Below are 23419 nucleotides of genomic sequence, written 5' to 3'. Positions count from 1 at the left end.
CCCTGAGCCCAATTAATAGCACAGAAGTCTGGAATTGGAAAGCAGAAAAGGAGAAAAGTGAGTTTCTTTATGCAAAACTCAATTTTAGAGAAAGAATATAAAACCTCGGGAAAAAACTTTTATTAAACACTCCCAATATGACATAAGAGTTAGGCATACAACGTTTGTTACTCTAAATTTAACAAACTATATGTCACATAATATATGTTCTGGGTTATCAGGTAGCCTGGTGGTTAAGGCTGCATAGTGTGCACCACTGATTGATATATGTGTGTGTTCGAGTTCAGCCAGATCTCCAGGTTCTCTGGTTTCCTTACACTCCTTTATGTGTATTTGAATTGTTTTCTTTTCTTTCCTACAGCGTTTATCTAAGAGGCTTTCACACAAAGAAGTGGCTGTACAGACTGACTTGGAGACTGTGACGATATCAACACAAACAGAGATAGAATGTTTCGATGCTGGTACCTAATTTTCATCTGATGCTGGGTAGTTGGATCATACATATTGCATGGACCCTTGTAGCAGTGATGTAATTGATGTAGTTGATGTCAAGTTCATATATTATACATTTACAATTAAAAACCTGTATTTGGACATTTTTGTACCCTCAGTTAAACTTCTAAAAATGGTTTTATAGAAAGTAATTATTTGGTGAAATTTCATTTTTACCAATCCTTTCTTAATGCTACAAATTCTTCTTTTTTTTCCACTTGAAATGTAGGATTTCCATCAAGTATGACACTGATATCCAGAAATTAGAGAACATTGGCACATTACACAGGGTTAAGTTGTTTTGCATGACTGGGCATATGGTGCTGGATTGGAGGTCGCAGCCAATGGCAGGTTCTATTCCAGCTGGCAATTTCATAGTGAGTGCTGCATTGCTTTTCAGCGAAAATACTTTTTCCAAGTTGTCCCAATTTGCAGATTTTCTAGAGTTGGAGTTCATTGGGAAGACAACTTACTACAGCATCCAAAAGACACTTCTCCATCCAGTGATTGACAATGCCTTTCAAACTGAGCAGAGAGCCATTCTCCAAAAGCTACATGGACAGACTGTCCAGTTATCGGGTTATGGAAGGTGTGACTCCCCAGGCTATAATGCCAAATATTGTACCTACACCAACCCAAAAGATTGTTTGGAGCGAACTGGTGCAGGTGTCCGAAACAACCAGCTTAGTTGCAATGGAGAAAGTGGGTTTTAAGAGATGCCTGGACTACATTTTGGACTCTAATGTAAAGGTGTGTGGTGTTGCCACAGATCATCACACTGGCATAACAGAAGTCATGAGGACAGAATACTCAGAGATCGACCATCAGTATGATGCATGGCACCTTGCATTGTCCGTAAAGAAGCTTATAGCAAAATGCAACAAGAAAGCTTCAGGACCTGGCCCCATGAATATAGGCCGTCTCAAATCATTTGTGGTGGTCTGCACAAACTTGTAATGGGGATGCCTAGTTACTGGTAGAAAAGTTCTCTTCCGTAATCTACCTCATCGTGAATAATCACAGCTGGGATACCTGTGAAAAGTTTACTGGTTGACCTTTGGTCCGTGTCCGTTTCTTAGCACGTAAAAAGCAGCCTGTGAAAAGTTTACAAAAATGTGCCCATCCACAAATCGAAGATAGTGCAGAGGTTGAAATTGCCTGGCTGAAACAGGATTCTGCAACACACAATGCCATGAAGGATGTACTCATGAAAAAGCGACTGCTGAGAGACATTCATAAGCTAACAAAAGCATGCCATACAGGAGGGAGCCTTGAGTTTTTTCATGGAGCACTACTGAAGTACTGTCCCAAAAGGCAAGAATTCGACTTTCCCAATACGATGGCAAGTTTGCAATCATAGACCATAACAGAAATTGTGACAGGCCTCAAGGCTACCATCAAGAAGCCAAACAAAGTGTCTGCAGCTAAGGGTGCTAAGCGATATCGAGTTGTGTATTCCAAAGCGTAAAAGAAGTGGTAGGCTAAGCCAGTTTATGTAGAAAAAAGGTCCGATTTTATTTATCATCTCTTGGAAAATGTTTTTTCCTTGAAAATGCAAACAATGTCTGTTTTGCCGATGCCAGTACGTAATTTACCTAAGAACGTTGCAAGGATAGAGTTTCCGGGCAAAGCAGCATTGGTAACCAAGTTGAAGTCACGTTTTCATAAAGCTGGGGAATCTTAAGGCTATATAAACAGCTTTAATTTACTGTCTTGTTTAGAATACTATCGGATCTATGTAATACAGCTTTTGAATTATGCAAGTAAACTATGTTTGTGTTTTATTGTTCATGAAAAGTGGATTTTTTTTTTTAAGTATAAGCATTGCTTTGGATATATGATTGGAGGAGGGTGCTTGGGTGGCACTACATGTTGTGGGGGGGGGGGGGGGGCAGTGTTCTACTTGCCAGCCGGGCGTGACCAGCTTAATTTCTGGTTGCCAGGGAGTAAAATCCACTTCACCGGAACCAGCGATGTTGCCGGGAATTTGAAGGGGGGAGGGCATTTTTGGCGATTGATATGGATTTTCATATTTGTAGGCACGACTATCTGAGCGGAGCGCCACCATCGGTTGGCTCGGAGCGTACAAGAAAATTGTTGGTTTTACACACCCCCCCCCCCAGATGGCCGGAAACGGCCCTTCCAGAGTGTTCATTCTGGTCCCCTGGCCTCTTGCTAACTTGAGACACCTCATTCAATATCACTTTTAAACCCTAACAACAAACGAGTTAAAAGACTACGTAATTCAATACTACATAATGTTTTTCAAATTAGCAAGGTACATGTACAGAGTAGTCAACCTCTGACACTTGTATATAGTGTAGCGGAAAGCTACGACCTTTCCTTAGTGAGATACTTTTCGTTCCCTCAGGGGTTACATCTGTTGCGCTCCGCGGAGGTAACGAGAGATGTTTATCCGGAACAGGAACTGATTACGTAATTTTGCTATATCGATGTATTCCCGTGACTGGCATAGGCAGGCACGGCGGTGGGTGTGTGAGTCGATCCCATTGGTCGCAGCTCACTATAGATATATACAGGTAGTCCCTGATTGGTGTAAGCATTTTTTTTTTTACAGTTTATGTACGGACGTGTGTAAACGGGGGTTATTTCCGGGGTATTTAATCAGGGTTCTTTCGTAAATGAGTGAGTCGGAGAGTCGGTCGAGTGCAAGACGAGGAACTTTCCTTCCGGCGGCTCGTGGTAAAGCCTTTGATATTGGCTAAGTCCAAACAAATGTGTTTAAGCATTTTAGAGTGCCCGACCTCTGCGCTGCCCAAGTCCAGCGGATTGCCTGACACCTGCGCTGCCCGAGTCAAGCGGAATGCCCGAAGCCTGTGCTGCCCGACACCGGTGGATTGCCGACGTTTAAACTGCCCGACCCTTGCGCAGCCCCAGTGATATGCCTGCGTATCCTTGGGGTTGTGCCCGACCCCAGTACGTTATATTGCGCAAATGTAAATATTTTATATTACACTGTAGATGTAGAACGAGATGAGAAATTATACTTTTCTTAAACATACAACTCTGGTGTCTGCCTATTGATTTAGAGTTAATCTGTACCCGTCTCCCATCTACCTCCCCTACTCTCCTCCAGTTGGTTTCGAGACGTGTAAAACCAGACGTTGGCGGCGTTACAATAGATACAAAGATAGGCCAGAAATGTCTTCGATAAAACTATAAGCAGTAGGCCTTGTCTTTGATACAACTGTAGCTAGTAAGCCTAATAAGAGAAGGCGAGAGCTATATCACGTTTGTCATCTGATGACAATTTCTGAAGTGAAACATTATAACAGTTTTTCCTGTGTAGACTCTTACTCGTCTAGCAGGCATACAAATTTGAATTATGGGTTTTTTAAACAAAAAACAAAAGGATAACTTTGCCAGTGTAGGCCCTGGCCTACAGTGCTTGATACTGGCTACCCCCCTGATCATATTATCAGCAAACTTTATTCCCTGTTTGAAATCGTTTACATGTTCTTCTTTTACGTTATATATCAGCTATATACTGCTCTTTAACAATTTTTCCAAAGGATGATTCTTGTTTATTGTCCAATGTTTGCACTTTTAATACATTTGACGAACTTAACTGATGGACAATATAAACTTTCATATTTTGTAATATAGTCAGATATGCAGTGGTGAAAAAAAAATATCGTTATCGCAGTGTTATAATTTTTTTAGGAAGTGCGTATCATGAAAGATTGCTAGCTCAGCTTCATGACATACATGCTGTTAGTACAACTTAGGACAAATCATAGAAAGGATGAGAACGAACGTTGTCGACGTTGTTGTGCGTACGGTTTGTGACATTCCATATAGTGCGAGTAAGCAATATGTATTTTATTACGCAGTGGACAACTGTAGGCTTGTAATAGGCAATAGGCTACATTTAGGTAATTGCATCTGCCAAACTAAGTAGCCCAAGTAGTTGGATTAGTAGGCGTGAATGTTATTTCGATTATAATCAAGTTAACGGAGCTGACGAGTATTCAAGATAAAAAGAGCATTGAAAGATACCATGCTAAGAAACGACAATTTAAAAGAAAATCGACACTGAAAAGGGGGGAGTAGTCGCCCCCCCCCCCGCTACATCCCTGCCCGGAACATCAGATGAAACAATCCAGTTATAGAAGTAATGACTACGAAAAAACTGACATGGAAATAAAAAAAATCCTGAAATTTGAGGTATTTCTTATGCAACATATCACTAAGGTGTCAAATGTTTGTCATTTGAAGTATTAAACTTGCAAAGTAATTATCAATTCACACAATTTTTCTACTTGCTTTAATCTAAGCTAAGAGCATCAACAACTTCACTGACACAACTATCACGAAATCCGGTGTATCGTCCATCTGACTCTGGAAATTCTTCCCTTATCTTTCTGATCCAGCGACAATAACCTAAAATCCACACTAATCTCCAACCACATGTTAGCCTTGCTTCACACTAAGTCAACATGGAAATCTAACCTAGCCATCTGTTTATCCGCTCTAGTTGTGTCGCAAATAAAAAATAAATATATCCAAGAAAAACGGCAATCTTCGACCACATGTTAGTGTCACAACTTCCGTGGGATAAAAAAAAAAATGGCACCCTCTAGCGCCCCCTCTGTTGCGACCCCGGGTTTTCCCTTGGCCTTCCAAGCCGATAAAATACAATTTCAGATAGATTCAGGGAAGTAAACTCGAAGGACCAAAAGACTACTGAGAGGTTTCTGAAAGTTAAACAAAGAAACCCTATATTAACAATGATACGATCTCTACTGATTTGTTCAAGGATTCTTGGTACTATAAATTTTGAATATGACAGAGATTTGACAATATTATACGGCCGTTAAAGTCTTAAAAGATTACTTCAACTTATCTTACGCGGCGCGTGCCGGCTCTCGGTTCCTTTCGTAGGCTGTGCTGAACTCCTTGCCTCACCAACAACGATGTCGGGAGTATCCCTCGTAGGCTGGTATCCCGTGACTTGGTCAGGAGCAAAACCGTTCCCCGCTGGTCCAATTCGACTCAACGTTGTATCCCAAGGATGGCTTCCTCCTGGGTGAACTCCGAAAAACTGCCGAAGTCACGCCCGTCCGATTAAACGACGCACCAATCTGATAAACAAACAGTCCACCGGTTCCTCCGTCCGTCCCCTCGATAATTAATCTTTTATCTCAGATGAATTTCTTCTCACAATTCTCCTTCGTAGGTTTATTGAGAAAACCTGACTCGACTGGATAATTACATCGGAAAAATATCTCTTCTTATCTATAGCCGGGCTTCAATCTCCCAAAAGTTCTTTTCCAGGAATCCTGACGGAATAACATCGAGAATCATCCATGTCTCGAAGATACAACTGATAGTTCAACGTTCATTGGTCGACGATATCCGGTCACCTGCTAAAAACAACTTCCCGTATGTTCTGGAAATTTGTAATCGCTAAAATAGAATAGCGCCACCATTTCTCGTCGATTCCAGAAGAAACGAATAAGTTATCAGTCACGACGAGTGACCTACTTATCACCCAGACCCAGCGTATACTGAATACACGTACAATGAATACAGTCGTTCGTGATTAGCCTAACAACTACACTAAGTCAATGGGAAATGTAGCCTAACCATCGGTTTGCCAAAAATTTAAATAACAATACTTTGCGTAGCTTTGTTTACATATTTCTTGCTACTATCGTCGCGCGCATGGTAGCCGAACACCACTCGTAGTCAACGGGAAAATCTAGCCTAAGCATCCCTTTATTCGCTGAAATTGTGACGCAGTTAGCTAGAACTAAAATATCCATGAAATACTTTAAACTTCGACCAAATATTAGCCTAAAAACCACACTAATGCAATGGCAAATGTAGCCTAACCATCGGTTTGCCAAAAAAAAATCCGTAGCTTTGTTTACATCTTTCAATTTGCTGCTAATCGGCAGTTGTTTGGAAGGGATGTGCTATGTCTTAAAGAGGGAATGTTGTATTTTACGTACACCGTTGCTGTGGCGATGGATTGAAGGTTTAACTTCCATTACTTTTCAACGGTATAATGTGTTTTCTATTTCAGTTGATGGGGTTATTGGTTTTTCGTCATTTATTCAGTGGATTGACGTTATTTGCTAAACGATCGCAAATTTTAATGAATTTGCTATTCCGTCGCAGCTGGCTACGAAGAAGGTAAATGTTCTAACCTGATCTTGATGAATGCTTACAACCATTTTCGTAAACAGCATATTGAACTCTGAAAAAGAGCCCCCCTAAACCTGAAAAAGCCCTCGTAAATACATTAAAGATTAACGATAGTGATTTTTCCGCATCGACGAAAAAATACGATTTTATTTGAGAGAGTATTCTAGTTGGTTTCCATATTACACAACCTACTCTATATTTGAGATTTGATACACTGCGTGAGACATTTAACGGTCTAATTTTAATAAGGTGTTATTGTTCCTGGTTTTTCTTGTCGTTTTAGTGAAGCCGACTGCCCCAATGTAAATTACGGAATAATTGGTCATAGAGCCATCTCGGGCCCAATTGAAATTTGCGTGTGGCAAGGTCACTAAAGTAAAAAAAGTTTGAAAGATAAATGCAACAGTAAGTGTTGGAACTGGAAGAGATGTCAGACGTGAACAACCTAATGACTATGTGAGGAGAGAATCCACGTGCAAATTTCAATTGGGGCATGGACGTCGCTAAGGCAGAGTGTTTGGGCAGAGATGTGTTCATACCCTCCAAACCACTTGAAATGTGTGTATGCTCGAGCGAAACAAAACATCGTGTAAGTATTACTTACGGTAGCGCACACTGTCACTTATGTTTGCACAGTGTGAAAGTACCGTTTGCGGACCTACGTGAAGTTGGGCTAGAATACGATTCCTCCTCAAGCCCAAACCACGAGGCATGCATGTCAATAAACGCAATAGGCATTGCATGTAGTGAGAAAATTGTTCGAGCTAGACTAACTACTCGATTGAGTTCAAATGCGGTTGTATTTCAAGCTCAGTGAAACCTTTCTGTTGGATTTAATGACGCACGGAACAAGGAACGTTTATGTTTTACATTAGGCCTAGTGCATACAAGCGAATGTACTTTGTTTACAACTTGGGATTTTCTTTCGGATGTTATACTAAACTACGTTTGAGACTATCATCACTATTGTTATTGTGCCAGTTTGACTGGTAAGTGAGCACATTCATACATCACTCTGTATAAAACCCGCCAAAAAACGTGATCATTGAGATTTACGTTACTTTGGGTCAGCTTGCGAGTTACCTCTTTCAGATATTGGGAAATCGTTGCGAAATCGCCGCAAATTTGGTTAAAAATTGTAAACACGTGGTGAAGAAATCAAGAAACACCATGATATTCATTATCTATTTATGTCTTCAACATTACGCCGGAAAATAACAGTTATGCTGACACGAAATGAACGCACAGCTTCTTACTGAACAGTTCACAACAGAAAAGATCATCACAGTGACGTCATTCACTGACCTGAGGGCTGTTCAAGGTCGTTGCAGTGTTTGCAAATTCCTAAATTACGGAGACGGAATAACGATGTTTTAATTCCCTTTTTTATAACTTTCCGGTGTGCTATTTGGAAAATTAAAAAAACATGTTGCTTGGTAACATATAAAGTACATTATATATGAAAATGAGACTTTTTTTTTGTCACTATCGTTCTACTTTAAGGGGGCGTTTTAAACTTTTCATTTTCCAAAATAGCCCGTGGTGAACTATTTTAGCAAAATTAAGCTTGTAAAAGTAAAAGCGTTATATGCAACGAACTAATTTGTTATTATTTAGAAATCATCGTTTAAATAAAACTCAGGGTTCCATGCCTCATTTTCAAATCAGATATTGGATATAACATCGTGAAAAATCACGAAAACATTAACCGATTGAATTTTGGTTCAATAAAATAATTTGGCGGGAATTTTGCCCGTCTTGTTTTCATATGAATCTTATACTTCACTGAAAAGAAACGATTGTAGATCCTCAATTCCTCATTTGACAAGACAAACTATTAATTATGGTGATGTGCGGGCTGATATGCCTTCACGTTTTACAAACGACATGTTTGCTTTTATCATGTTTTCCCAACTTTTTATTATCAGTATTTACAGAGATAGTGCTGTTAAATCTGACTATGCTCTTGGTAAAGAGCGCCTACAATCGGGGTGGCGGAAAGAGTATCTGTCACGGCATAACGAAACAGAAGCACGAAACAGAAACAGGTGCATTGGCCGTGCCTCTTCAACGAGAAGCGGCAGCACAATTTATACACCTGCAGGGATCATGCAAAGATGGAATAATACATCTAATGAAAGACGTCTACTTTCTTAGTGAGCAGTTGGCAATACTAAAGACAGAAACATGACATAGGTAAGACAATTAGCGATTTATCATCGATGGGACCTAATCTCTTTAACTTTTATCACTACGAAAAATATATGGACTAGATTTCAAATTGACTGAAGTGATAGTCATTTTAGACATGCTTATTGCACCAAGTAAATATATTATCCATCGACTGTTATTAAATTAATCACACTAAAGCCAGTGCGTCTAATTTATGTTACATTACGAATATCATTCATACTTCACCTGCTAGTAATATGTTCTTTCAGATTGATTGAAAGCCATGGTGTTCAGCTGCCAGAGACCCATAGAGGTCGACACTATGGATCGGAATTTGTCATGTCAATGAATGTTGTAGAGAATAAGATTCTCGAGGAGTTGAGAACTGCAAAGTACTACTGTTTTGCGGTGGATGAGTCAACAGATATTACCATGACCAAGCATTTGGCAACGTATGCGAATTACAGAGTTGGTGTGAGTATTGTGACTATTGTCTATTCATATATTTAAACAAATGTGTATTATACCACATGATTTCAGCTATTGAGGCCTTTCTCTCCAGGAACATGATACAGCTGAAAAACATGTTTATGTTCACATCAGATGGAGCCGAAGTGATGATGGGAAAATGCAATGGAGTACAGGCCAAAATCAAGGTTCGTTATTACATGCATGTGACTGTTTGCCTATTAGTGCATTACATTTAAGTGGATGACAACAAGTCAACAACCCCTTGTGTGAAAAGCAGTTGACACAGGCTACAACCACATTATTCAAACTGATAATGGTGCAAATTGAATGAACAATAATGAAAATGTGATTTAATGATGTTTAATTTTTCTTCCTTTGTTTCATATAACAGGCAAAAAATCGAGTGTGTCTAGAAATGCACTGTGTGGCTCACAGAGAAGCATTATATGTAGGAAAGGCCTATGCGTCGGTACCATTTCTTAAACGTGTGGAGAAGCTGTTGATGGTTATCTATCCTTGACACTTCTACAAAAGTCATCATTATTCAATGTCAGTGCCTGAAGGCTAGCTTCATTAGAAATAAAAGGTGTTTCGTTACATAAGAAAAAACATAATAACAGGTATTCCAAGTACTGGACATGAAGAGCATTCGAATGAAAAGAATCCATGAAGTGAGATGGCTTAGCAGATATCAGGCACTTAAGGCGGTGGCTGATTCAAATCAAGTCCTCAAGATATTCTTGAGAGTGAGGCTGCTGCAGACCACGGTGAACCCACTGCCACTGGTATCCTGAGACTCCTAAGAAATGACAGGTAGAGACCTACATATTCACTTATGTACATTCTCCATTTTTACACGCGTTTTCTCTTTCTACACTTTTATTGTTAAAAATTCCTATTATATTTTTTAAGTGCTTGATTTACAGGTATTTCTTGCTCATCATATTCCCGAGGGAGATATTGGCATCGTTCAGTGCACTCAACCAGACCTTCCAAGATGTACACCTCTCACCCATGCAGGCTCAATCAAAGGTGCAGAGCAAAGTAAAGTGGCTGTAAATTCGGTATCCGACATCGGGGGAGGTTGTTTGGAGCAGAGAGATAAGAAATACATTGGACGAAGTTGACAACGAGAATGCAAAAGGCCTATTCTACTCCGATGTGAAGAGTCTGGTAAGAGGTGTTCCCTCTCTTGTTGTTATTAATTCAATGACACAGTCACTGGCATTGTAACTGTTGAGAAATGTTACACAGTATTGTAATTTCATAAAGAATATAAAGAATTTCAGAGTAATATATTAAATGACATTTTTTTTCTCATCATGATATTTTATCCATTTAACACAAAAGGTGGGTAAACTCATAGAGAATTTAGAGGCCAGATTCCCAGAGAGACTGACAATCAAATGCTTTAGCATTCTGGATGGGAAATCCTTGCCTGATGATGAAGAGCTGGCTACCTATGGAAATGAGCAGCTGGAAGCCCTGTGGGAGCGGTAGCTACGAAGCTAAACTGCACACAGGATGAACTGGAAGATGAGTGGGATTCATTAAAGTACGAACTATCAGAATCACATCGTGGGGACTCTATGGAGAAGGTACAAGAAACCGATTACTATATTTTTGCAAATATAGAATTAGTACTCAGGGGCTGAAATTATGTACATTAGGTAAATAGTATTTCTTACAGATTTGGGATTATTTTATTCTTTTCAGGTGTGTTTAGAATTGTTAGGCAGTCCAGCATATAAGACATATCCAAGAATGCAGACTCTGGCCGACATTAGCCTGACATTCATGTGAAACACAGCAGAAGTGGAACGCTGTTTCAGCAAACAAAACCGAATCAAGACAACGTACCGAAACCGCCTGAAGTCACTCCATCTAGATATGCTGGTCCGGCTGTGCTCATGCCGATACACATGTGCCTCATTTCCTTACCCTCTAGCATACGATTGCTGGAATAAGGAGAAGAGAAGAAGGAACGGGGCGATGCTGGTGGAGGACCACACTTATGAGTCTTCCGGTGATGAAGATGAGTGAATTCACTGAAGCCACTTTCTATATTCTACTTCTACTCCAGACTTTCTTGAATAAAATATTCAGTGATAAAACAATGAATTGAGTTTGTTGTTTCTTGTAGTCAATAAAAGCAACGCCTGCTGCAACGGTGTATTTGCTAGTGCTTTAATGATAAAAGTGATAACACTGAAAAATACTGTACTGCCATTTTGAACTAATATTACTTAAAATCAGTGAAAATGACTCTAAAACTCTCTTGCACCAGAAAGTCCATTTAAAAAAAAAATTGAAGGACTGAAAATTTCATTACAAAATCTCTTTATTAGCAGACCTGAAAAGAGGAAAATGATAGCACCATTTTACATCTAAGCTCTCTTCCTAAAGGAAAAAATTGGTTACAGGAAACACCATAGTGTGAAACCCTATAGAGGGTTATTGGTGTGGCTTCACATGTGCGAATTGATAGATGTGGGCTGGGGTGATATAATAGTATTAAGGTAGTAAATACAGTTTAAAGATAATGAAAATGGAAGCAATTTATTTTCAACAGAGTCTATGTACATAACATAAGATGCAGTAACAATTAAAAAAAAACAATGAAAAAACAAAAGAAAGAAATGATAACATTTAAAATACTTGGTTCTAAATGATAAAGTTTGGTTTACTTCGAGTATTCTTATTTAACAGCTAAGGAAATACAAAGATGCTACAGCGATTTGATAATCCATTGGCTGGGGAAATGAGAAGAAAATGCTATATAAAATTATAGCTCATCGGCGTATGAGATGGGGGTCCAAAAATTTTAATTTTTGGGGGGGACAGCAGTCAAATTTTTTAGGCCGAAGGTTTGGTTTGATTGAATATTTGACATCGCTTTTTAACAAGTAAAGTCATATAAAGATGCCACAGCAGTTTTATAAACCAGTCATAAGGCCCTGGCTAGGAACCTATCAAGAAATGAATGCGGTACACTACCTTGTAAACAATAAAGTTTGGAGGCTTGTCATCTAGTGAATCCCAGAGTTTTACTCTTCAAATTTGAATGTTAAATAAAAATTGATATGTAGACTTACAATCATGTCTTCACTTACAAATCTTTTGACTCTTGGTTTCTCAGTTAAACAAAAGTGGGGTCTAATAATGAAGTATTATGTTTTTGGATTTTTTGGCTTTTATTTGGTTTGTTAATATTTTACTTTGAAAATGTTTGACAAAATTTACAAATAGACCTTTCATTTTTTTCCATACAGGATGAAAATTATGCCCAATGCTGTCAATGGTATAAAATTCCACAAGTGCAAGAATCCCAAATATTACAGAATTTGGACTCGGATGATCAAACAAGAGAGCTATACTGTGCCAGCTAACACAAAAGTGTGCAGCAATCATTTTAAGTATGGCCAACCATATGATGATGACCCCCATCCAACATTATATCTTACTGGTTATGAAGAGACCCCAAAGCCAGAGAGACGTGAACTTAAATGAAGTTCAGAAACACCTATGAAGCAAACACCAAAGAGGCAGCATCAAACATTAAGCGTATCAGGATTTGTGGACATTGGGATACAAGTGGACCCTGTGGAATTGTTGACAGAATCACTTCGCATATCCACTGGAGATCATGATTATTCGTGTCACAATTGTGATTGTTCTTGCAGTAAAGTTACCTGTACTATGTGTTCAAAGAAAAAGGTAGTAGACCTCGAACATCAGCTTACCCAAATGGAGTATGAACGTTTAGAGGTAGAACAAATCTTACAGAAGGCAAGGGAAGACATTACTAAACTTGAAGAAAGTTTCTTGCAACATAAGCGTTTTTCTATTCAACATATAGCACATTCCAATGAGTTAGTAAAAATGTACACTGGCATACCAACATTGCAAGTTTTTCAATGGCTTGCATATGAAATTCGACCACATGCTCAGAATCTGCTGTACTTCCGTGGCAATCAGTCAATGAACAATGATGAGTGTTAACAAGTTAAGAATGTGACTTAGCCTGGAAAGAAGAAGATCTTGTCTTTTTACCTGCAAAGAAAACGGACACGGACCAAAGGTCAAACAAAACCAAAAACAATCCCAGTCTGTTAAACAACCACCAAAACCCAACCGAACAGAAACCTCTCACAAACCCACAAACGTATACAATGCAGCATTCAATGTACAACCCAGCCCCAAAAAGTCAACTCCAAACCACAAACAAAACTCCCCCTAACCCATATTATGTAACGACCACACAACCCCCCCCCCCCCCACACCTAAGAACTAACTGACTCCAATATTCATCCGGGGTAGACGACAGGCTTGCGCATTACCTGCGAAGTTTCCCCAATACGAGTCTTTTCAGGCCCCTGGCAGTGTTCCCCCTTTTCCTACGAGCTAGCAGAGTTCTTAACTCCTCGTGAAGCCTCCACCGGGGCGCTAGTGTCGGACACTGGGGCGATGACGGGAACATCAGGTGGTGAGGTGTCAGAGGCCGGGACAGGGACCGCTTCAACCACGCCCGTAGCCACTCTCGCGGCGTATCAGCGGTCTGGGCATAAACGGGCGAGACGGCCCGTTTTCCCACACGAGTTGCAAACCTGTCTCCTTTACACTCGGCCAGGGTATGCCCAACCTGTAAACAGCGGCTACACCGCTTGTTCGGGCACAACCTGGCCTCATGTCCTTCTAGCCCACACCTCCAACAAGTGCGAGGGCTGGCCCGGGTATGCAATGTGGGCCCTGTGCCCATTAGCCCACAAGGTAGAGGGGATTATCGGACTTGGGTTCGATTCTAACTCGTCTAGTCCCGGTCTTGACAACCTTACATTCAAGGAATTCCGGCTCCTCGAAGCCGGTCGCTTTCCCAAAACGCCCCAGTGTCCGCACAGCAACCTGTTGAGACATGTCCAGAGGGAGATGGAGGACTGTCACCCACACCGAATTATCATACGGTGTGACCTTCAGTCCCCCAACTCCCTCCAACACATGGACGCCTCGGACGCGGGCAGCCTCCGAGGTGAATCTAACATCAAAACAATTCATACCCCGGAGAGGTTTACGCCGAAGCGCGTCAACCTCTCCAGGGAGCTTTAAACCAACACAACGCAAAACTGTAAAAAATATCAACAATACGACTTTGCTGTCACGGCGAACCGCCATGACAGCTAGGGGTGTGGCAAGCCACGCACCTTCTAAAACCAAAAACCACGAAACAAAGCCAAACTACACTAAACAAACTACAAACTATTGAAAGGCCAACGTAAAAACAGATCGTGTGTGGTCAACGAAAAGAGAGCAGCCGAAAACACGTCCGCACTCGACGAAAACCAACTACCATCTTCAATATACAGTAGCTTACCTACAGTTTTTGAGTTCTTCATTGATAGTACACCGATTGGTGTTGGAGCGAGCGCAGACATGATCCCCTCCAAAACGGAATAAGGCCATGTTAATAAAACCAGAAATACAAAATTCTATGTGGTTCATTCGCCACTGTTTGGGATTTTTCCTCATTGAGAAGTAAAGTACGTTTGTGATTACCTCTCATGACTGTTTACGCACTCTGCAAGGTCAGTCTACACAGTGTGCCACATTATCTATTCAAACCGACCTACTTAAGCTGAGCTTATGGCTAGGTACTAGCTAAAAATTTGATTGGACCCCTTCCTCCAAGAATATTTAATAAGTAAATCATTTGGGGTGGCGAACCATGCATATCCATATGGAACTTACAAATGCAGATTCTCACCAACCGTACGTGATAAGGTTTTCCCACCCCATGACTATGCATACATCATAATGGCACTACAAAAACAATATGGATCATTCGTGGATCAATGGCTATCATTGTAGTAAGTATCAACTTAAATTGATCTACGGTTCGTGAGATTGCGTTTTGCAAGTTTAGGCGTCACATACATGGGTGTTTCTTTTTTTATAGGGGCCAGTACTAATATCTGGAGATTACCTAACATTTCCCAAATTAATTAGCTGCTAATACTAATCCAGTTGATCCATGATAAGTTATTCATATGGTTCAAGTGAACATAAATATTAACATTATTAATAGTTCACATGTTTTAGACGGGCTAGTAGCTTCAAACATGTTGTGGTGTCTCCACAATTTATAGCAAATAAGTGTGACAAATATTCTACAAAAATTATAAAGCTTGTAGCACCTATTTCTTTAACATCATATTAACCATTATTTTTATTCAAATGATAAATAAAACTCATATAAACCATACTACACTAAACTTCCAGGTGTGTGATTTGTTCTCTTTATTTTTGGCACACTGCCACTTTAAACTGAAAACGTAACATTTAGTGTCCCACGAAGTTACGTATACAGACGCGATTTTGTGTTATAATAATCCAAATATTAAATAGGGTTCATCAACTTACTATGCCCTACATATATTTGCAGGTACACAAAATTAATTCAGAATAACGATCAATATCATGCAGTGTTCAGTTCATAATTTATGGGCAGATTAATTTTTGTAAGAAACATGTTGTGTCCAGTGCAGATAGTTAGGTTTTCACTAGTAAGACTCACACGATAGTCGCTATGAACATATTAGCGTATTGAAAAAACAGACGACAGTAAGGCCATACAAGGCGGGAAGCGAAATTATTTTTCCCACTTCGACGCGGCCATATTAGCATAATGGGCGTGGACTATCGGTCGTTGTTACGGCTTATTGGTCTACGTCACAGACTATGCAGTGATATCTCTCGGGTGTTTGTTTGGGTGCTGAAAGTTCTCAATTAAGTTACATGTCAGGGATTCTAGTACACGTACCAGTATAGTAAATAGTATAGTACAGAGGGACATTGCTATTTAGTCATAGTTATAGCAGGGAGCTGCTACTCTAACAGTAACAGCTCCCTGGTTATAGTTAATACAGACGCAAGTGACAACTGTTTAATAAAATGGGTAGAATATTTCAAGTCCGTAACAATACCCAGTAGCGTACGTAAACTAATGATGAAAGCACGTAGGCTCATTTATAAATGAACAAATAATTTAGAATGATGGATAAAACAATATGGGGCACAATACAATACATGTATCTTTGTAGGTTTTTAGCATTGAAAGGTCAGTGGGCCTACCTGCTGTAATATGAAGTGTAATAATCAATACCACGGGAGGTTCATTTATAACTTTCCACACCCTGCTGTCACGGGAGGTTCTTTTCCAAACTTTTCCTGACACGGGAGGTTCATAACACATCTAATAAACAAACACAGTTTGATTTTGTGATGGAATTTACCTCAAGAGCTCCATAAGACCCGATTGACTGGGAGAAGCAGTCGCACATCATCATGGATCTCATGAAGTCATGTCTTAGGCCTGAGTATATTGGGCCTGAGTATATTAGCTCAGTATATAATTAAAGAGCTATATACGTAAGAGCTCGAAGTCGAAGTCACAAACTTGCCGGCCTGTGACGTATTTCATAAGCCACGCCCATGTGGCCGCGTCGAAGTGGGAAAAATAATTTCGCAGGCGGGAACGTTGCGACAACAAATTGAGCCTCTGTTTAGGAAACTTAAGAAAGGTAATCTATATTGTGATTTGTGTCCATCTCGTTACGCTTTTATAAATGTTACGTTTCTAGACATGAAACAATAACATAATATATATAAATAATATATATATTTTATGATTGTTAGAGCGAACAATTAATTGTTGTCTATCTTATCATACATCGGATAAAAGTACGTCGTTCGCATCGTAATACACCTGGCAAAACGAATCACAAGTTGGCAAGATCTGATTTGGAAACCACGCAATGTTGTGTACAGAATTACGTTGGCTTGAATTACATTTACAGACAAATATTTTACCATCGTGAGTACTTTAGTGCTTGATATATCATTATTATACCGTATTTATTTGTTTATTTTGTAATAAGTTGCACTTGATACTTATTTGCGAGTAATCGAAATGGATTTATTAAAATTTCATTCAATACGTAACCATGAGACCCAAAAGTATGTGGTGTCTCGGCATGCATTTACATTAGTTAGGCCCGCGTTAGTTACGTTAGCTTAACGTTAATTATTATTAGCGTAGGCCTATGGCCATACCATTTTATCACACTGTACGGTATGTAGGGTTGATGCTAACTTTTATTGGAGGGGGAATTGTCCCCCATTATATGCGATAAAAAAAGAGATATCCTCTGAATTCATACTTGATCCTAGCCTATGCCCACAACGTTGTAGGTATAGCCTAGGCTAGTTAGACTAAGATTCTTTAATTTTTTTGGGGGGGGGGAATTAGTCAGTCCCGCTGCTGATGCTGAAACGTTAATTCTAATGCCAACCGTGCAGTATAAACAAACCAGCCTAGCCATAGCTACATGTATGTTAGATAAGTTAGATAAAATATTTAAAATAGTTGCCATAGGCTAGGCCTATATATTGTCCAATTTTGTTTTGCATCATCACTACAGTATCAACTATCACAGTAGGCTAGGCTTATAGGTTACCAGCCTGTTCTTATATTACTCTTAGTCTGACCCTGGGGCCTGGGCCTTCATTTCCACAAAATGTGCCCGGTTATATAAAAAATGGTACATTGTGGCCGAAGGCTCTGTCCAAATTTTTGTTGCATCGATCGTATACATGTTATCCTAGTCCGACACTACATTATCGTTGGGTTCTTTTTCCATATTCAGTATGGCGCCTATCGCCTCGGGGTTGGTGTGGTAAAAGGTTGACTACAAAAATTACCAAACAAAAAGAAGTTGATTTCGATGTTTTATTCGCTCCATGTTCGATAAGTAATCGACTCAAAAATTAATTTTGGACAGATTATACAAAAAAAATTACAGCAGGCTACTACCCGTATAAAAGATTATTTCCATTATATTATAGTGTTTTAAAAATATAGTTTAGAAGTAAGAAAGGAATTTTGATTGTGCTTGATTTGCTCAAGGAATTGTGTTTAGTGCACCAGGCCGGGCAGTAGTCATGGGGGGGGGGGCGGGCTAACTGTTTCCCACCCCCCACCCTAGAAAATGTTGGATACTGTGCCTATCTGTTCTAATTCCCTTTGCTGTTTACTTCCAGCATACATGATTTGGAATTGTCAGCATGAACCCATTCAAGTTAAGAATTAGGGTTTCTCCAAGGAAGGGAAAAACGGACCGGAAAAAAGAACGACAAGATATGCGCCGGCATGCTGCCAAAATATACAGCAGACTGTATCGTTTAGAAATGGCGATGGCAGACGAATTAAAAAGTAAAAAGAACTTGACTGATGAGGAGAGGGAACAACTAGAAAAAATGAGAGAAAGGAAGACAAATTATAATAAAGGGTGTGCTCGCAGAATGCAAAAGCTTAGGGCTAAAAGAAAAGAAGCTGAGGCTGCACTAAACAATTCTAAAGGGGAAAGAAATAAGCCAAAAACAAGACAAAGAGTGGAAGAGGAAAGGGCTTACTGGCGAAAAAAAAAAGAAAGACCAGCGTGCTCTGCTTACACAAAGACAGAAAGTTGAAATAAACAAAAGAAGAAGAGATAAATATGCAATGGAAAAAGCAAAAAAAAAAGACAGCAAAACTTGCAGTTGAGCAAGCAAAGTTAGTGACAGAAGCATGTAGATTGAAAGAATTGGAGCAGGCATTAAAGCAACAGGCCGAGGAAATTCATCAAGCCAAATCAGCTTTGAACAGTATTGGCCTGGATGTCAGAACTCCGGCAGCAAGACGTAAAAGCCTGCAAAGGGCAAGAAGGGGCATGCCTCAACGTCCATCACACTATGTTACCACTGCTCTGGACTTAATGGAGAAAGCTTCACCAAGAAAGATGGAAGCTTTCAAAAATGCTAAGTCAACAGCAACAGTAGTCGAAGATGCTGTGATGGAGGCAGTTTCAGCAGGGCTTTCTAAATCTCGTTTTTCAAAAGCACGGAAGATTCTAGCAACGACACTCAGTTCAGTGAAGCGATACAAGTTACAGAGATCGACTGCTAAAAAAATTGGTGTTAGCAGAAAGCTCATCAGCAAGGCCATTAAACACCAGGCGGGAAGAAAAAAAGCTACAGAGGTCAATAGTGAAGGTAGTGGAAGATTTCTATGAAACTGTGGCCAACCAGTTACCGGATAAGAAACTGGTCAGCAAAAAATCAGGAAAGCCCACCAGTATTATGGATTGTTCAGTGACCAAGGCTTATCACCAGTTTAAACTGTTGAACCCACGGATCAAGATCAGTCTTTCAAAGTTTTTCTTGCTTAGGCCTCTGCATATTAAGACACAAAAAGAGGCAAATTACAGGGGGTGCCTTTGCGAATATTGCGAAAACATAACACTTAAGCTGAAAGTTATCAACACACACTTGGCAGCTGTAAAAGTACCACCCATCAAAGACATATATCACTTTGCAAGTATCACAATGTGTGATAAATTGGATGCAGATTTCCACCATCCACAATGTGTTCTACGAAAATGCACCAACTGTGGTATCAGTCAACTTGATAGACACATTGAACCACTATTACATACGGAAACACAGAATGTTGAGTGGAAGCGATGGGAACTTATCACACAGAAAGTGCAGAAAGGGGTGGACAAGTTGGTTGATGTACGCACACGAACCCTTATTGTAAAGTCTGGCAACATGAGTGAGCTTATCACAGAATTGAAGGAAGAAGGTATACCCTTTGCAGAACATCTCTTTAACAAGGGGTGGCAAAATAAACAACTGCAATTGATCCGCTGAAATCTTCCACAAGATTCTTGCTTATGCATTCTTGATTTCGCCGAAAATTATAGATGTGCTTACCAAGATGAGGTACAAGGGGCATATTGGACGCAAGATTCAGCCACTGTGCATCCAATTGTCACCTACTATAGATGTGCTGGGTGTTCTGATGTAATCACAGAGAGCCTGGTCTTTATTAGAGATGATCTAGTCCATGATTTTCATGCAGTGAATGCATTTCAGAATGTAGCATGCAATCATCTTACTAACAGCAGACACCTAACACTTAGTAAACTGTATAGATTTTCAGATGGGTGTGGCCAACAATATAAGTCAAAGGGCCCTCTATCTGATATCAGTTATGCTACTAGTGATTTTGGCTATCCCATTGTGCATAATTTTACCGGATCAAGGCATGGCAAGGGGGCCAGTGATGGGGAGAGTGCTGTCATCAAAAGTCACGCATCTACAGCTGTAAAGACTGGCAGATGTGTGATTAAAAGTGGTAAGGATTTGTACAAGTATTGCTGTGACCACCTGACAAAAGATGCCTCATCTGACATGTGCACACATTTTCGTAGAACCATATTTTATGTACCATCATCAGATATTAATCGTGACAGGAATCACCGTCTTGTAAAAACAGTTCCTGGAAGAATGAAGCTTCACTCTGTGAAAACTGTCAGTGATGGAATCATTGCCACCAGAAATCTGAGCTGTTTTTGTACACCATGCCTTGACAACAACGATAGTCTGTGCGAAAACTCTCTTTATGTTAAGATGTGGAAGAAAGTCAGTCTCTACAGTGGGCATGGTATTCCAGCTACTTCATCCACCAGTCCAGAGGGAAACTTGCCTAATGTTGCTCAACCATGCCATCCGGAGTGTATCCTTTATACATTTGTTTTCATTCTTGGCATCATATCCGATTTGAAGTGTGTGTGTGGGGGGGGGGGGGGAGGGTAGCCCACCATTCCAAAAAATTAGTGTGTACAATATTTAGAGTCCATGGAGACGGCCAGGGTTCATATAACTTGATCATTAAATTGTATTTTGATTTTATATTAAGTATTAAAGTTCACGAACAATCCATAATCTTTAATTAATAACTACAGTAGATGATGATACTTCAACGGCACATCCTGAGGGAAACATGTCTCCATTGCCCGAAGCTGCCGAACCACGCCATCCGCAGTGTATCCTTAATATATTTTATTGTTATAGTATTCATTTCAGTTTCAGACCTATCAGTAAGTAATACGTACTACAGTAGTGCAGTGAAGTTGCAGTTTTCCTTCCCACAATCCCAGTGAATTAACTACATCCACCCCAGATGACTGCATTCACTACACATTTTTTTAAAACCATATTACCATATCTTAAATATCCTTGACATAACATTCAGCTGTTCCTCTGCACAAGACGTGGACTCGTGGGCAGTGGGTGGCTGTAATATATGATGAAGAGTGGTGGCCAGGTATTATCACGGATGTTGATAACGGATCCTGTTCTATCACTTTCATGAAACCCACTGGCTCCTACAATAAATTTATTTGGCCGGAGAAGGAGGAAACAGACCTTGTGTCTTCAGATTCAATATTAACAGGTCTTGATGATCCTCCTCTACCGATAAGTCGCCGTCACTTTGCTTTAAACTCAATACAAGCAAAGGATGTCACTAACAAAATGAGAATGGTTCTAACACAATAAGTTTATGCAGTTTCTTGCAGGATTTTATCCAATGCCTAGGACAGCTATAGCATCGTGATCAACATTATTAATACTTTTTTTCATGTTTCACCATTCTAGGATCTATTAACACATTGTTCCTTCCTTCCTTATGTTCATGTTACAATTTGAATGCTTTTCTTCATGCATTATGAACATTTTGTTACTGGTTTATAATGATCTAACAACCTTAACGATGCCATAACTGTTTCGATCCATAAAGGTTAGTATGTTATGGAGACGGCTATAATTTCCTGCTTGATGATGCCAAGCAGAAATGTATTATTTACATTCATCAGCTAGGCTAACCATAGCATTGTTGTCTCAATTGCCTGCAAACAAATTTGAAATTGGCTGAACAATGCAAATGAAAAAAAACAACAAGAAATTAATTAATAAAGTGATAAAGTGATTAGTGAATAATTATTTGCAAAATTCATATATGTTATTAAATGAAACAGATGAACATGAATGACATTAAATGTAATGAAATGACTCAATTTGGATCTTGAAAATTTAAATGAATCTATCCAGTACTGGTATTGAATGGGAACAATTGAGGAAATTATTATATGGAGTTTTTTATATCGCATTTATTGTACACTAATTTTGTTAACCGTCCATTTATGTGGTTGAATATTAGCGATTCACATTTGTTTGTACATATGATTGGAGTTGAACATACATTGTTATTTTGTTGTGTTTATCTGTACTATATATAAAGTTTAACATGACAGCACAGTTCTCTGATCAGCCTCTTTGTTTCATTCCTTGTCCTTCTCTTTTATCATTCATTTTGTGAAACATAAATTATGGGATTACAGTAGAATTAATTGTAAATCAGCTTGATAGCATTGCTTTCTTGCAGAAAATGCACAGACAATACAGTACCTTTAGAAGTAAAGGAAAGATAATATAATATGCAGCATCATTATCAATATAAAAAATCAACAAACTACATATATAACTGAGATACCTGTAAGCCTATGTCGATGTAACAGGGACACCAAAATATTGGCGTCCCGTTACACGTTCGGCATTGTTCATTTGGCCACTGGTATATTTGGTATTGTATTCTGAATTAGCTGTATGTCAATATCAGAGGGAATTAGATGATTATTTTATAATATGGAAACACATTTTAAGTGAGTATGAAGGATTGACAACATGACAGAAAAAAAAATCACTTTCACAGTTGCCAAATATCCAAAATTTGTAACGTGTGAAAACTAAATCAAGAATTACTAAAATATTATAGTTGTGCATGACAATAACTGATGTCTTGGATTATGACCATGTTTAATACCTAAGTTAAAATAAATAATATAACAGTGTATGCTGATTTTACTGTGAATGACCTAGATGAATGTATAATGTTTGGTGTCCCTGTTACACGTGATATTTTGGATATTGTCTTATGACTTTACCTATACTATTTGCATTGCAAGCTAGCTATAAGCAAAATGTTTTTTTTTTGAGTTGGCTTTGCATTTGTTGCCATTATCATTGTGATATCACATATTTGAAAATTTTAAGTCTATGTCACAAGTTGGAACCCATATTAAAATAAACACCCACATACATATCAAGGTACATACAGCACATACTTTATAAACATGCAAACACACATACACGCCGACTCGAATGGTCATATAAT

The 23419-nt window shown here is 39.3% G+C and overlaps 2 pseudogenes; both read left to right on the top strand.

Annotated features, from left to right (window-relative positions):
* The first annotated feature begins 361 nt into the window (after positions 1 to 361).
* On the top strand, positions 362 to 1539 carry LOC139982143 (uncharacterized; annotated as a pseudogene).
* A 322-nt stretch (positions 1540 to 1861) lies between these two features.
* On the top strand, positions 1862 to 21926 carry LOC139982151 (uncharacterized; annotated as a pseudogene).
* Positions 21927 to 23419: the final 1493 nt, after the last annotated feature.

Source organism: Apostichopus japonicus, chromosome 16 (genome assembly GCF_037975245.1).
Source record: "Apostichopus japonicus isolate 1M-3 chromosome 16, ASM3797524v1, whole genome shotgun sequence".
Classification (NCBI taxonomy): Eukaryota; Metazoa; Echinodermata; class Holothuroidea; order Aspidochirotida; family Stichopodidae; genus Apostichopus; species Apostichopus japonicus.
This window is presented reverse-complemented; position numbering and strand designations above follow the sequence as displayed.